Source organism: Microtus oregoni, unplaced genomic scaffold, assembly GCF_018167655.1.
Source record: "Microtus oregoni isolate MIOR12 unplaced genomic scaffold, Mior012 000035F_ref0000213, whole genome shotgun sequence".
NCBI classification, from domain to species: Eukaryota; Metazoa; Chordata; class Mammalia; order Rodentia; family Cricetidae; genus Microtus; species Microtus oregoni.
This window is the reverse complement of record NW_024543094.1, coordinates 9,272,722-9,287,977: the sequence shown is the minus strand read 5'-3', so window position 1 is coordinate 9,287,977 and position 15,256 is coordinate 9,272,722.

Sequence of the window (15,256 nt, the reverse complement as noted above, 5' to 3'; positions counted from 1 at the left end):
GTGGGCATCCCATTGCTATTCTCTGCATTTTTACCAATTGTAGATTTCTGTGATGGTCTCCAGCTCCTACAGAAAGACCCTCCTTTGATGAGGGATGAGAAGGACAAGTTTTTAGAATGGAGTTAGAAATTACACTGGCTTAGCAAAATGGCAATAATGGCTTCTCCTCTAGAGTCCATGATCTCACTATCCAAAAGTAGTTGATAGTTTTATAGTAGGAATGTTTGGGAGAAAAAAAAAACAGTGGATGACTATACTAAAACTGTTTTTCCAGACCCAATAGGGTAGTTACACACATGAACTCACAGTGACTATGACTGTATGTATGCACAAGACCTACACAAGATCAAGCCAGACAAAAATTTAACTATGTTTGAAGGAGATACCACACTTTAGCTGAGGAGCTATAACAATTCGTGGCTGCTAGGAGGAAGGAAATTCATTTTTTTTATTAAAAATTTGCACCTCCTCTCCTCCTCCCATTTCTCTCCCTCTCCCCTTCCTCTCCCCCCTCCCTCTCCAATCCTAAGAGAAGTCAGGGTATCCTGCCCTGTGGGAAGTCCAAGACCCTTCCCACTCAATCCAGGTCTAGGAAGGTGAGCATCCAAACAAACTAGGCTCCCACAAAGTAAGTACATGCAGTAGAATCAAAGCCCAGTGCTATTATCATTGGCTTCTCAGACAGCCCCAATTGTCAGCCACATCCAGAGCATCTGGTTTGATCACATGCTCCATCAGTCCCAGTCCAGCTGGTCTTGGTGAGCTCCCATTAGATCAGTCACATAGTCTCAGTGGGTAGATGCACCCCTCATGGTCCTGACTTCCTTGCTCATCTTTTCCCTCCTTCTGATCTTCATCTGGACATTGACAGCTCATTCCAGTGCTCCAATGTGGGTCTCTGTCTCTATCTCCATCCATTGCCAGATGAAGGTTCAATGGTGATATTCAAGATATTCATCAGTGTGGCTATGGGAGGCCAGTTCAGGCAACCTCTTCTCTGCTGTCCAAGGACCTACCTGGGGACATCCCCTTGGACACCTGGGAACCCCTCTAGAGCCAAGTCTCTTGCCAACTCTAAAATGGCTCCCTTAACTAAGATATCTTCTTCCCTGCTCCCATATCCACCCTTCCTCCCTCTCAACCATCCCACTCCCCCAAGCTCTCCCCAATCCTCCCTTTTTCCCTTCTCTTTCCCCCTCTCCTCTTCCCCCCACCACACCACTACCCCTATGCTCCCAACTTTTGCCCAGCGATCTTGTCTACTCCCAATTTCCAGGAGAATAAATATTTGTTTTTCTTTGGGTTCACCTTATTATTTAGCTTCTCTAGGATCACAAACTATAGGTTCAATGTCCTTTGTTTATGGCTAGAATCCACTAATGAGTGAGTACATACCATATTCATCATTTTGGGTCTGGGTTATCTCACTCAGTAAAGTTTTTTCTATTTCCATCCATTTGCATGCAAAATTTAAGATGTCATTGTTTTTTTACTGCTGAGTAGAACTGTAATGTGTATATGTGCCACACTTTCTTTATCCATTCTTCCATTGAGGAGCACGTAGGTTGTTTCCAGGTTCTGGCTACTACAAATAGTGCTGCTATGAACATAGTTGAACAAACGCTTTTATAGTATGATTGGGCATCTCTTGGGTATATTCACAAGAGTGTAATTGCTGGATCCTGAGGTAGGTTAACTTCCAGTTTCCTGAGAAACCGCCACACTGATTTCCAAAGTGGTTGCACAAGTTTGCACTCCTACCAGCAATGGATGAGTGTTCCTCTTACTTCATATCCTCTTCAGCATAGGTTATCATCGGTGTTTTTGATTTTGGCCATTCTGACAGGTGTAAGATGGCTGGTATCTCAAAGTTGTTTTGATTTGCATTAGGGAAGTTCATTTTTCTTTAGGGATATGTCCCCTAAGAGGCCACCTATGGTCTAGTACATACTGGCACATACTGGCAGCACCAAGCACATACTGGCAGCACCAAGTTTACTTAATGTTTGTTTGCATGATTGTTTGTTGTTTATGCACTAGAAATTTGAAGGCAATAGTGCCTCAGGGATAAGGAGGATTTGGAGGAAAGGAAATAGGGATAGAGCTGACTAAACTATATTGTAAGAATGTACAATATTTTCAAATCATACACATAAAAATCATTACATGTCATTTTCCTGTTTTGTGTGTGGAAAGTGAACAAGGTGAACACAGCCAGTGATAGATCTGCTGCCTCCATCTCAATGAGCAGAAGTCATCCAACTGAGAAGAGAACAAAGAAATTTTGTAAAAAAAAGTTTCAGTTTAATAAAGGTAGGAAATAGATACAGCATTTTGATCCTTAAAAATAGTTCTATGAATTCACAGAAAAATGTCATACTTTCATTTACTTGACCTTAAAAGCCTCAGTTTTCCTACGTGCAAACAAGGAGGAGAGGATGACGAGGCAGACCAGTGGCTTGTGAATATGCTCCTAAAGAACAGAGAAGTAGCTGTGCCCAGAGTCCCAGGGCAGTAAGGAGGCCAGAATCTGCTTCCAAAACAGCAGCTGCTTCGACAGTGAGTATAATTGGTCACTTTCAACATACACTTTCATTTAAACAGGGTTTTCTCTGTCCACAAAAGGGATGAATATTCATGATCCTAGTGATCATTGAAGGCAGCCTTTGGCCCTAAATTCTGTAAAACCCATTGAGTCTTATGAGGAAGGTCAGTGATTTGAAGAAAAGAATGAGAAGCAAATCAACTTTACATTTTCAAATCTGAATTTACTTTACATCAGGTTCCATGTGGGCAGAATTTGTGGACTCTGATGATCTTTTCCTCAATTCCATTTTGTGTTTACTTTCTTGCTTTGCCTGGATTTACTCCTCTTAATGAAGGAGAATGAACCGAGATTTCTTCCACATTTTATCCAGCAAATCTCGGACTTACTAGGAACACCAGCACTGAAAATAGATTGGAGGCCAAGGAATCTCCATTTCGACCGTTCCAGAGCCTTGGGTAGTTTGTATACCTGAACAATTGTGAGGGGAAGAGTCTTAAAAGGATGTAGATACATTCATATAAGTGAGTCATAATACATATCATACTGGCCCTACCTACGGATTAAAAACTTTTCAAAATATATTTTATTGTAAATAATACAATTAAACAGTTTTTCTGGGGTGTCTTTGTTCTTGTTCACACATCCCTTGTCACTCTAAGCCTGTGATGCACACTCATTAGTGAACATGACAGAATTGGCATCACTTTTTCTAAATTATGGCAGCAAATCCATGTCTGGAGAAAGACAATGACTATAAAGTACATGTCATCGGGAAAGTAAAGATAACTGCTAAAATATGTGAATCAAATGTGATCTAGGTTAATAAGGAAAAATGTGAGTGTCCCAACCAAGCACCACTCACAGCCTATGACAGAGTCACTCTGAAGGCAAGCTTATCTTATCTAAAAAGCAGAGGACCTGCATTTGATCTCCAATTGCCATCTGGTTTGCAATTACATGCGACACTATGATCAACCTGCCAAAAGAGCCCTTATCTGTTTATTTTTATGTTTTGAAATTTTGAGTAGATATATTATTACAATAATGTAATGAGAAAACAATTTTATTTTCCCCGTTGTATCAAATTGGAAATTTACACAAAGTAAAAGTGGTACATTTAATTATTAACACAATGTGAAAGTAAAAAGCAGTCATTTCACCCTTAAATACTTGAGTCTCATAAAAAACCAATTACAGCACTGCCTAGTAATTTTCCAATACAGACTACAAATTTTAAAATATAGTTTTACAACAGTAGACATGCTAATGTGGATAACGAGTAGCCCAGGAGGCTCAGCCTCACACAAAGAACTACAGGCAACCACTGAGGGCTGAGAGCTGGAGAAATAGTCTTCCCCTGGGAAGAGCACACCAATTGGCTTTTCAGTACTAGATGGTCAGCCCTGAAAATATACACATAAGTTAACATGATGCAGACTGAACAGTTTGTACTTATGAATTTAAGAATAAATACATATTCATATTTAATACATATGCATGCATATACATATACATACACATATGTTAGAACAATTAATGAAAAGAGGAGGCCAAGAACTTGAAAGAGAACAAGGAGGGGTATATGGGAAGGTTTCAAAGGAGGAAAAGGAAGGGGGAAATGATGTGATTATAGTATAAACTCAAAAAATAGAAAAACAGTTTTTTTTTAAATTGAAAAATAAAATATTATTATTGACTTATTGAAACTTTGAGGTCTGAGATATCAAGAGACTCAGTCTTAAAATTATTGAAACACTATGATTTGTGTAGGTTGTAGATATAAGGTTACATTTTTAACATGCATCTCTAAAATTTTCTAGTTTTAAAAAAAAAAGAAATACCATATTAGCATATTTCCTTTCATTTTATCAGAGACTGTTTCCTAGCTACTTAAGAAATGGAAAACATTGTAATAATAGCCAAAATGATTTTTCCATTTTAATCCTTTTCAGGGAGTGCTCAGAACCGATTATTGCTTTAATGGCAGGCCTTTGACTCTAACCATAAGAAGGATCGGTATTTGTGGTGGTGCCTTGTCCACTGGGAGGTGGTCACTGACACCATGGATCAGCTGGTGCCATCCAGAGTGGATTATGAAGCAGAACAAATGCGGGCTGAATGCATGCCCTCCACAGGTCCAGCCAGTTCTGCTGCCACGAACAATTACAAAGGACAAGAACACAGACACTTGAGCAGTTGGAAAGCTTGACCTGAGAGCAGAGACTCATTTGGCACCACACTTATTCAATAGAACACTGCCCTGTAATTTCCCCTCCATTGTTATCTGTGAGCGTTTACACAGCTTCACCTTCATTATGTCCCCTGTTGCCGGCATTGGCTGTTTGTCACATCTATTGATTGCACTCAAACTGCAATTTACATGAATTGCTGGTGACTGGTCTTAGAAAATCCTATCTCCCTCTGATGGCTTGGCTGCTAGCTCTTCGGACAAAGGACCATCACAGAGTGTCCCATAAAAAAAAAATATGCCTTTAAATAAACTTGTGCCACTGTCGGTCCATAGCCAGGACGCTCCCGGCTACGTAAATACTGTGGGTATATCTAAGGATGCTGGAATCCTGGCAAACTTTGTAAGTATGTAGTTGAAATCTGCTTTCCTTTCCCAAGGAAAGTCCCAAGTACAATAAAACATCAATAATATCCCTATGCCTCTTTTGTGACACCATAATAAGGGCAAAGGAGAGATATGGGAATTCCTAGGAAGTGTCTGGATGTGGCATTTTCCATTAATCACATTATCTGGTGGCCCAACTTAACACATGAATACATATCTTGACATTTGGCAGATTACATGGCTAACATCGCAAGGGTTGAACTGTAGTCAAGGATGCATGGCTGCAAATCCACTCTTGTTCTCAGGTTCTGTCTACACTCCCATATGCACTTGATGAGTACATGCCTCCCAGTGGAACTTTCTTGTTCAGATTTCTCTTGAAATTATGGACTTCTCATGTAATGTTTTAGAACTCGTCCCCTTTTTTAATTTCTGCATTCTCTCTTTTGCAATTACTCTTCTGCAATTGGAAGACTGCAATTACTTCATGTATGACATTTCTTGTGTCATTTTGAATGAAATATTTCTGGTTCAGAGAAGGGCTATATGACATTAGACATATGAATTAACTAAGAAATCATTTACTACTCCATCCCCTCCTACTCCAACCCAAAGATTTACTCCAGAAAAGAGAAAAGGCATTTAGTTACATGTACAGTAAAGAGAAGAACCCAGACATTGGTGAATGTGTCTACAAAATTACAATGGTACCAAATATACATTAATATTGAATCTGTGGTCCAATATTAATGTGGAGCAATACTGTGGTCAGAATAGTGTATAAAACACTTGAACTTGAAGATCTAAGTTCAAATCCCCAGAATCCACTGAAAACCAGGGCGGAACACATATTTAATCGTAGTGTTCCTGTGTGATATAAGATGCGAAGTGTAGACAGGAAAAATATGTCAATGCTTATGGGTTTGCTAGCCTTGACATACATCACACACACACACACACACACACACACACACACACACACACACACACACACCGGGGGGGGGGGCGAGGGAGAGAGAGAAATAGAGAGAGAATTTCTTATTCCGTGTCATCCTTCCTCGTGATTTAGCCACTGTTCTGACACTAGAAGGTTGATACCAATATTCTCTGCTTCTGCCAAAGGGAAAAGTAAAAATACAGACACCTCAGTTGTGTTCCCATCTGGCTCTATCCCCTCTCAACTATGCTCTTTCATCGTGATGCTGTGCCACCTTCCTCTGCCAACAGACCTGTAGGTTGTTTTCAGAGACAGCAGCTGACTTGAGTTATTTTCTGGTACCTGCACACAGATTTCCATTGCTTCAATAACTTTCAAAATGCTAACTCCTTTAATCCTCACCTTAATACTTTGAAGCATAGCTGTTTCCCAGCGTACAGAAGAGAAACCCAGGGTCAGAAGGCCTTAACTCTTGGGGGAGAACTTCCCTAGTGGTTGGATTTTGAAGTCGTGGACTGATATATAAATAATTTGACTGAGAAGTAAAAATATGAAGCAGGAGAAAGCATGGAAATAAATTGCTGAAAGGATGTCCCATGCTCTAAAATAAAAAAGACAATTTCGTTCTCATAAAATGTTCAAGAGATCCCCAAAATCCCTAGGAAAATCATAAAGACAAAGGGCTGGAACTCTACAGATGTCTTATGGAAACCATCGTGGCTCAAAGCTAAAAATGACATAAATGGTTCAGTAGAAGATTGCAGTAAGCTTTCTTTTGTTCTGAAACATGAAGGAGAAGCTCATGAATATACCCAATCCTACTTGTTCCCATGATGCGGTGGTGTGATCACTTACACTGTCTTCATTGTGCTTTGTTTACTGTTTCTGTGATAGTGATAGAATGATAGTGTTGTGGTCACAGTACAATTGTTTGTGTTATCAGTGCACTTACAAATGTGAGCAGGATGTGGATTATTTGTCTAATCCACGATAGTGTTAGAAGAAAGATTGCTCAGTTTGGATCCAGTCTTTGATAAGTAAGAGAAAATGCACATTTCATGAAACTTAGACACATGATCAGAAGTTGCATTTTTAATGAACATGTGATAGAAAAATGCTTCATTTATTGTGCATTGCTAATATTTAAAAATAATATATTTATTCTTTAAAAAGTTTATCTATAGATCTTATACACAAGTTACATATATACACGTATTTGTATTTATAGTATTGTGTTCATACCCTCCTCTAGTTTCCCCCAAGACAATCCAAAAAAATGTCTCCCTCCCTACTTCGTGTCTTTATAAAAACTTCGGAGGATGGCAACACTGTCACATACTGTCTACACTGATCTGTTGTAGTGCAATGACACTGTTCATGTATAGGATTATCTTTGGGGGGGAATCACATTGACTCAGGTAAGAGACAGTATTATGTTTCCTATAGGAAAGCCTAACACTACTGCAGTGCTGGCCAATTTTATTCATGTGCAGTCTCAGAACTACCAGATAGTGTGGAGGCACCTGCAGTGAGATATTTCTGTTGCTATGCTAGAAAGGCAGTCAGGTGCAGATCCCAAGACAGAGAGATCTCTGAGGAAATAGCCAACTCCTGTTTTAGCCTCACTTAAAACCCACCAAGAACCCACATCTGTAGTCCCGCTAGTATTTCCCTAGTTTTCCCACTGTCTCTTGTAATCCAACATATGACCAATAGTGCAAGGTTTTAGAAAGTAGTACATAACTATCAAAAAATTCTCATTCAAGCCATTTAAATATTGTGACAAGCAGTTGTCCATTTATCTCTCTGGAGACAATCAGAAACCAATGTAAGGACTGGAAAATGCATAAAATATTATGTTAAAATTTTATAATACTCACACATTAAGTACATATGCATGTATACATGCATGCGTGCACACTTTGTATCTCAAATAAAGGAAGATGGAAGACAACCAGAAGAAGCAAACTGTTTAGACTTTCAAAAACAGAATAGAAATTAAAAAAAAAAAGGATTACATCAGCTGGTTTTAGTTTGAATGACAGAAACGGATCCTTGACAAGCTCCCTTCCATTTCTTTCAATTTATTATACTGATTAACATCCCAAACCATTAATTTCACTTGTGTTTCCTTTATTTCTTTTCTTGCTACTGTTGCGGAATATGACATCATTCATTTTGAAAATCACTGGTTTCTAAAAAAAACGATCTGGAAAGTACAGGAAGAAACAATATTAACGCCTTGAATTGTGTCCCTTAAGACAAAGAGACACATACTGTTAACTCTGTAGTTGCATACCTTCAGATGATGGTAATTCTTTATGATTCAATAGAACGTCAATGTTTTATATTTCAGAAACTAGTAACCAAGAGCCTTTTACATGCAAATGTAAGCAATTGAATCTATCTTGAATGGGGAGGATTATTTCATGCCATTATTTCTCATATCCTGCACAAATATTTAGTAGTAAAATACCATACTTGACTCTATCAGAAGGTCACAGTTGTCATAAAGCAGTGATTCTGCACATTGTCCCTGAAGCTGGCCGAGCCATCTCAAGAATGACCTGAATCCGAGGAAAGAAATGGAATCAGCTGTTACAATTAGCCCTGAGGGAAGATTGATTCCTCGGGGTCACCTATGGTGCACAGCTTATGGGCCTTGGGTTCTGCAGACTCCCCGGCAATTGGAACCTGTGCACCAATGTGCCTGTTGTTTGAATGCTTTATTTTTTCATGGGTATAGCAGGTAAAATCAATGCCCTGTGTGCCATAAGACGACAACAAACATAGTATTCGACTTCATAGTTTCAGGGTCCATTCACAAAGAGTCCTACATACTTGCTCCTATTTAATCTACAATTCTGGTGTCATTTTCTTTCATTTTATAGGGGGAGTCTAGGACAGGTCAATGTCTTTAATAACACAGTAGACATAGAACACAGAGAGAAGGAATCTGAAGTTTAAATTTGCAGCTATAAATGTAGGTGTATTTAAAAAAAAAAAACTCATAGGATCTCATATAGCCCAGATGTGATACCATTTGCTACGTAGCCCAGAATGGCCTTCAACTCTCTCTCATCTCTCTTCCATGTTTGCAGCACTGGGAACACATGCACTTGCTACCATATGTGACTCATGACTCTGGGTATCCTGCCTAGATTCTGATGCATGTGAGGCAAACTCTCCACTGACCATGCCATAAATTCATTATTTTTCTTGTTCTGTATTTTCTTAGCAATTCAACTTTAATGCAGAATTCAAGTAAAATTTTTCTTGAATATAGAAAGCCTACATAAGCAAATTAAAATCTGTGTGATTCTCACCAAGAAAAAAAAATATCTACCTGAATTATTTTACCTACAAATTTGTTTTGGTTGCTTTAACTTTAAAAAAAGAACTTCACAAATCTGGTCCATACCATGTTCACTTCGAAAATTGCTAAGAATGCACTTGGGGTTCCTAAACCATAGGCATGTCTGGGAAAAAAGAATCCAAGAACAAAAGGGGGAAAGTAATTTTAGTAGGCGCATGAGGTAGACAGCATTTTCACATTCAAGATTCTTCCCTGCTCCCCAGGACCTCTCCACTAAGCCTCATCTCACCAGCCTGCCTCCACACCCTTTGACGGGCATGTGAATAAGAATGCATTTGATACAGTGGCTGTTATCGCAAAATATCATTCTGAGATATTTTCTGGTCTCATGCCCAAGTCCTTTGATGTGAGTTATTTAAATTTACGAACAATGGCCGAAGATGAAAGAGTAAAATAGCCCTCTTTTACTGTGTCTCTGTTTGTAAAAATAATAACTTAATACCATGTATGATGATATAGTGAATCAGCAAACACAAATATCTCCAGGGAAACCTTTGTTCTGATATTTCCCACCTAGTGAAATTTTCTGGTAGGGAGAGAATATTAAACAAAATCCCGACTCTAAGCAAGTCATGTTTGTTTATATTGGTATTTGCAAACTTATAAGATGTCCAGCTAACTGTATTTTTAGATGAACAATTTGGAAATGCAGACATTACCATGAATTGCAGTATCACCTGGATGTTCATCAGTGGATCATGGAAACAACACATGCATTGATAAATGGTATAGGTATAGATATACACATGAAGTTTTACCAATCATAAAATTATTTTATTTGTAGAAAAATGGGTAGAACTGGAGATGATCATGTTACATGAATGAAGTTAGACCAATAAAGAGAAATATTATACATTAAAGAGAGATCTATTTGTGATGCAAAAAGAGAAAGAAAATGGTGAACCAAGAAATGTAGTAGTAGGAGCGGCGGGGCTGAGTCCCCGGCACCCAGCTGCCCACATGGCTAGCTTTAGCTTATGCCCCGAAATAATTACACGGAAACTGAATTCTTTTAAACACTGCTTGGCCCATTTCTATCTAGCCTCTTCTAGGCTAGCTCTCGCACCTGGACTAGCCCATTTCTTATAATCTGTGTAGCCCACGAGCTGGCTTACCAGGAATGATCTTAACCTGTGTCTGTCTGGAGTGGGAGAATCATGGCGACTCCCTGACTCGGCTTCTTTCTCCCAGCCTTCCGTTCTGTTTACTCCAACCACCTATGGTGGGCCTATCAAATGGGCCTAGCAGTTTCTTTATTGCTTAACCAATGAAATCAACAGATTGATATATGACACTCCCCCATCAAAGAAAGGAAAGCAATAAAGGGTATGCTATGATAAAAGTAGGTCATGTATATACACACATATAAACTTACATATATACATGGCAATATCATAATGAAGTTGTTATTTTGTTCAGTTCATGTGCTGATAAAAACAAATAAAGGATCAAAGCCCTTGTGGGTTTGTATTAAGCATTAAGACTCCAGAATAAGCATGTGTGGTTGTACACTAATACAGGAGTTCAAAGAAAACCCATCCATAATGAGAAAAATAAGACTTGAACTTGTTCTCAAATCTATCATCTCTGTAGTTGTACCTCATGATATGCTCCTTGATTCTCTTACTAGCAAAATATGCAAGGTCATGTCTGTTGTGAGACCCTATAATTCTGACAGTTGTTCCTTTTGGATGGCATTAGAATAGCCTATGGAAGTCTTGGATCTATCACCATCGTTGATGGCTTTCCTCTCTACCTGTACTCTTATTCCGAGGAAAAACAGGTAATATCTGGATGTGTGAGAATAATAAATATAATCCAGGGACCTTTCTACTGCTGCTTTTAGTATGATTGGAGTCACACTCAGTATTAAAAGATAGCTCTGCTCTTTTTCTTTATAAATAGCATTTCCTAATTCACAAACATGTTTTTGTTTTGTTTTCAATTTGAGACAGGGTTTCTTTGTCCTGGAACTCTCTCTGTAGACCAGGCTGGCCTCGACCTCACAGAGATCTGCTTGCCTCTGCCTCACAAATGCTGGGATTAAAGGTTTGTGCCACCACTTCCAGGCTACACAGGCTTTAAGTTTGCTGAATTATCTGGTCTCAGACTCTAGAGTAAAAATCAGTATTGCATGGTGATAAATCATCAAGTCTATGGCCTAAGCATGTCCTCTGACTTACAAACATCCACATGAATTTTGGCATGTTTCTTTTTCTCCAAGCCTCAGTCTCCTCATCAATAAAATGAGCTTTGCTTTGGTTATGCTTTGCAATATGTGTTGCTTGAATTCAGTGAGATTCATGGTAATAGTTAAACGTTACCTGTTCTTTGGAAATTACGATGCATCATGCAAACAAAATCTTCTCTGGATTTAGAGTTGTTCTGAGTTGGGCACATGATTTTAACTGTTGTAGAATAAATATTAAAGAAATTAGCAAATTCATCATGCAAAAATTTGGATTGTTATAACACTTGTAAGAGGGTTGCTGAGAGCAGTGAAATGTCACACAGGATTGAAACTAGGGAGACACTTGCGTGTGAGGACAAACAGAGGCTGTATTTTCCCCAAGTCCTTCTGTTCTTAGCTCTACAGCTTATAGGTACATGCAGAGCTATGGAGCTCTTGTTGGCATTTTTGATCAGCCTGGCTCCTCTTTGGAAGCCCATTGCTAGTTCTCTTTTCTGTGGGAAAACAGCAACTGAATACAATTAGTACAGGACACATCAGTGATGCAGGCTGATGGGCAGTGGGTTGAGACTGGCTCCTGAGCCTAAGCCTCTTCCAGCTGTTCTTCATCATCTCAAGCTGCCAAGCTCTGCTCAAGTGATCCAGGACAAAGACAAACAGCAAAAGGACTCATCAGAAGAGTGGCAGACTGTCATCACTGCTCACTTCCAGCCCTGCTGGCACTATCAAACTGAAACATATTAGAGACCATGCCTGAGTGTAAATATTTCCCATCACAAACCACTTCTGCTTCTAGTACGAAGACATCCATTTTTTTAATCCCATTCTCACTAGAGGACTAAGTATACCATTTATGAGGCACCATCACACACACAGACAACAAAGTATACCAAGAGAGCTCTGTATAGTAATATTGCATAGATTATGCACAAAATAAACAAACAGAAACTTCAAGAAAAGCAAATGTTTGCCAAGATTTGTCTAATTGATGTTAAATTAAGATATTGACTGCTTATATTCAGAATTTAGTCATGTTATTCCCTCCCAAAACTATATATATATGTAAACACACACACAACATATATATATATATATGTATATATATTCAAAATTCTATTCTATGCCTCCCTTACATACTGTCCTAGTAAAGTAAGACTCAGTGTGTATGAGTCTCAGAGATTACATGGTGGTGTGGTTATGGACCTATGGGAGCATTATTAATGAAGTCCTATAATCAAGTAGCAATGGATCATCTGTGTGTAGTTTTATCTGAAAGACCATCCATTGGTGACTCACCCTGATGACAGGCTTTCTGCAGGCACACACACAAGAAGGGAAACTCAGGATTAGGTCAGGCATTCTGTAAGGAGAACAGATGCTTATCATCTGTGAGGTGTGGTTGCACAGCTGTATTTCTTTTTTTTCTTTTTTTAAAATTTATTTATTAAAGATTTCTGTTTCTTCCCCGCCACCGCCTCCCATTTCCCTCCCCCTCCCCCAATCAAGTCCCCCTCCCTCATCAGCCCAAAGAGCAATCAGGGTTCCCTGCCCTGTGGGAAGTCCAAGGACCTCCATCCAGGTCTAGTAAGGTGAGCATCTAAACTGTCTAGGCTCCCACAAAGCCAGTACGTGCAGTAGGATCAAAAACCCATTGCCGTTGTTCTTACAGTTGAAACTCCCAAGCCTTTGCAAGGCTGAAGGGTTAACACGGCTTCTGATATTTGTCCATCTTCTGACATCCCCTTGAGGCTTGGATGTGCCAAGGAAGGAATTTTTACAACTAAGGTCAACTTAAGTCTTTTCTGTTAAACTCCATAATTTCCACCTTTGATCTTATAAGCACTGCATTATGAATGAGCTTTTTTCTTCAATGTTGACCTCATGGCGTGTTTACTTAATTCATTACTGAAAAATCTCATAACCTAGAGCAGAAGGCGTTTGTTTTCTTGTTCTTTGTTTTGTTTTTATCAGATATACTTTAATTCCTCACAGTGTCTGCTCTCCTTGAAGTACACCACAAAGTCTGTATGTATGTTATGGGAATTCTCAGTGAACTTCCCCAGAATCTCAGTCTCTTATGTTGCAGGTTATGTGAGACTCTCATTTGCCTTCTCAGCAATCAGGAGAAGTCCTCAGTAGCACTAGGCAGAGATGTTGTTAGAGGGAATTGTAGAATCTATCCCAAACTGGAGAAGTTTGTTTGACTGCCGTCTTCTCTTTGAAACATGTCAGGATGTCAAATAATCTAAAACGGAAGAAAAGCAAGTTCTCGATCTCAAAGGCCTACCTGTAGGAGTTTCTTGAAATTATCCAAATTATCATGGATAAAGTTAACAATCACAGAGTGGTTATTGTCTGCTAGTTACTGTCTATAAATGGTCTATAAAAGTATGAATGGCCCCATGAAGGAGCTGTGGTTGCTATCTATCTCTGTCTCATAGACGAGGAAACAGAGGCACTGTTTATGCAAATAGCTGTGAATCATAACAGTGGAGTTAGGATTTGGAATTCACAGTGTCTGTCTATCATAGGTGAAAGCTGAGTAAGGATTGCTCAGCTCACGAATGCAGCAATCCATGGACATTCTAATTACTTTCAATGTTCCCTGTAAGAATTATGTCTTATATAAGAGAAATAATATGGAAATATCAAGGGCCATAAGGAGCTTGAAAAAAGAAATATGGAACTCAGTAAATAACAGAAACAGAAAATAATTTCCCCATCTTCCTGTAAACTAATCCTACCAAATTTCAGATTGAATGTTTATCAAACCAATCTTATAATCATTCATTATAATGATTAATAATTTATGAGATTTAAATACAAGATGCTATCGTGATTGCTGGATTATATTCCTTTCTATGTCTTATATCGGAGTTATATGTCCTAAAAGTCAATTCTTGAAACCTAGAATATCCCTGAAAACACAATTTTAAGATTATCTCAATTTATAGTCCACTTCTTCCTCAATATTCCGTTCTGTATGTAAATATTACAATTGCCATGGAATATCCTCCTCTTCCTTCTCTTTCTCCCCCCTCTTCTTCCTTCCTCCCCACCTCTCCCCTCCTCACTACTAACCTGTCTCTCCTATAATTGCTCCATCCATGGATAAAACAGCACGGGAATCCCCTTTCTATAAAATTCAGATGAAATCTTAACACCAACTTTATGAGGTTTTCCTTTTTCTAAAGGAACAGCCTAGGGATATGAAAAGGAGGTGGAGTGGGAACCCACCAGAACAAACATGCGAACGGACAGATAAACAATTCCTAAAGAGCTTGTCTTTTTGGCAGTTACAAATCTCAGCGTATTTCTGACTAAGGTCCTGAACCGAACGAGATTCTTCCCGCTTCAGACAATGAGCGTATTAATAAGACAACTAGTTAAAAATTGCTGGTTTGAGAAATTAGTCCTTGCGGCTTTCGAGCATAACAAGTGGACGCGGCAAGAAGCCTTGACATCCCAGCATAGCCACCTTCCCCGAAATCGCATCGTTGGACTTCTCCCAGTAAAACCAGTTCGGTGTGGTTGTGGCTTCCTCTGAAGCCTCTCTCCTTCCAGCCTGCCCTGGGCGGCTCCATCCGTCCAAATGGGAGCTGAGTTTGCAAGCTACCAGAGGCGGTGGA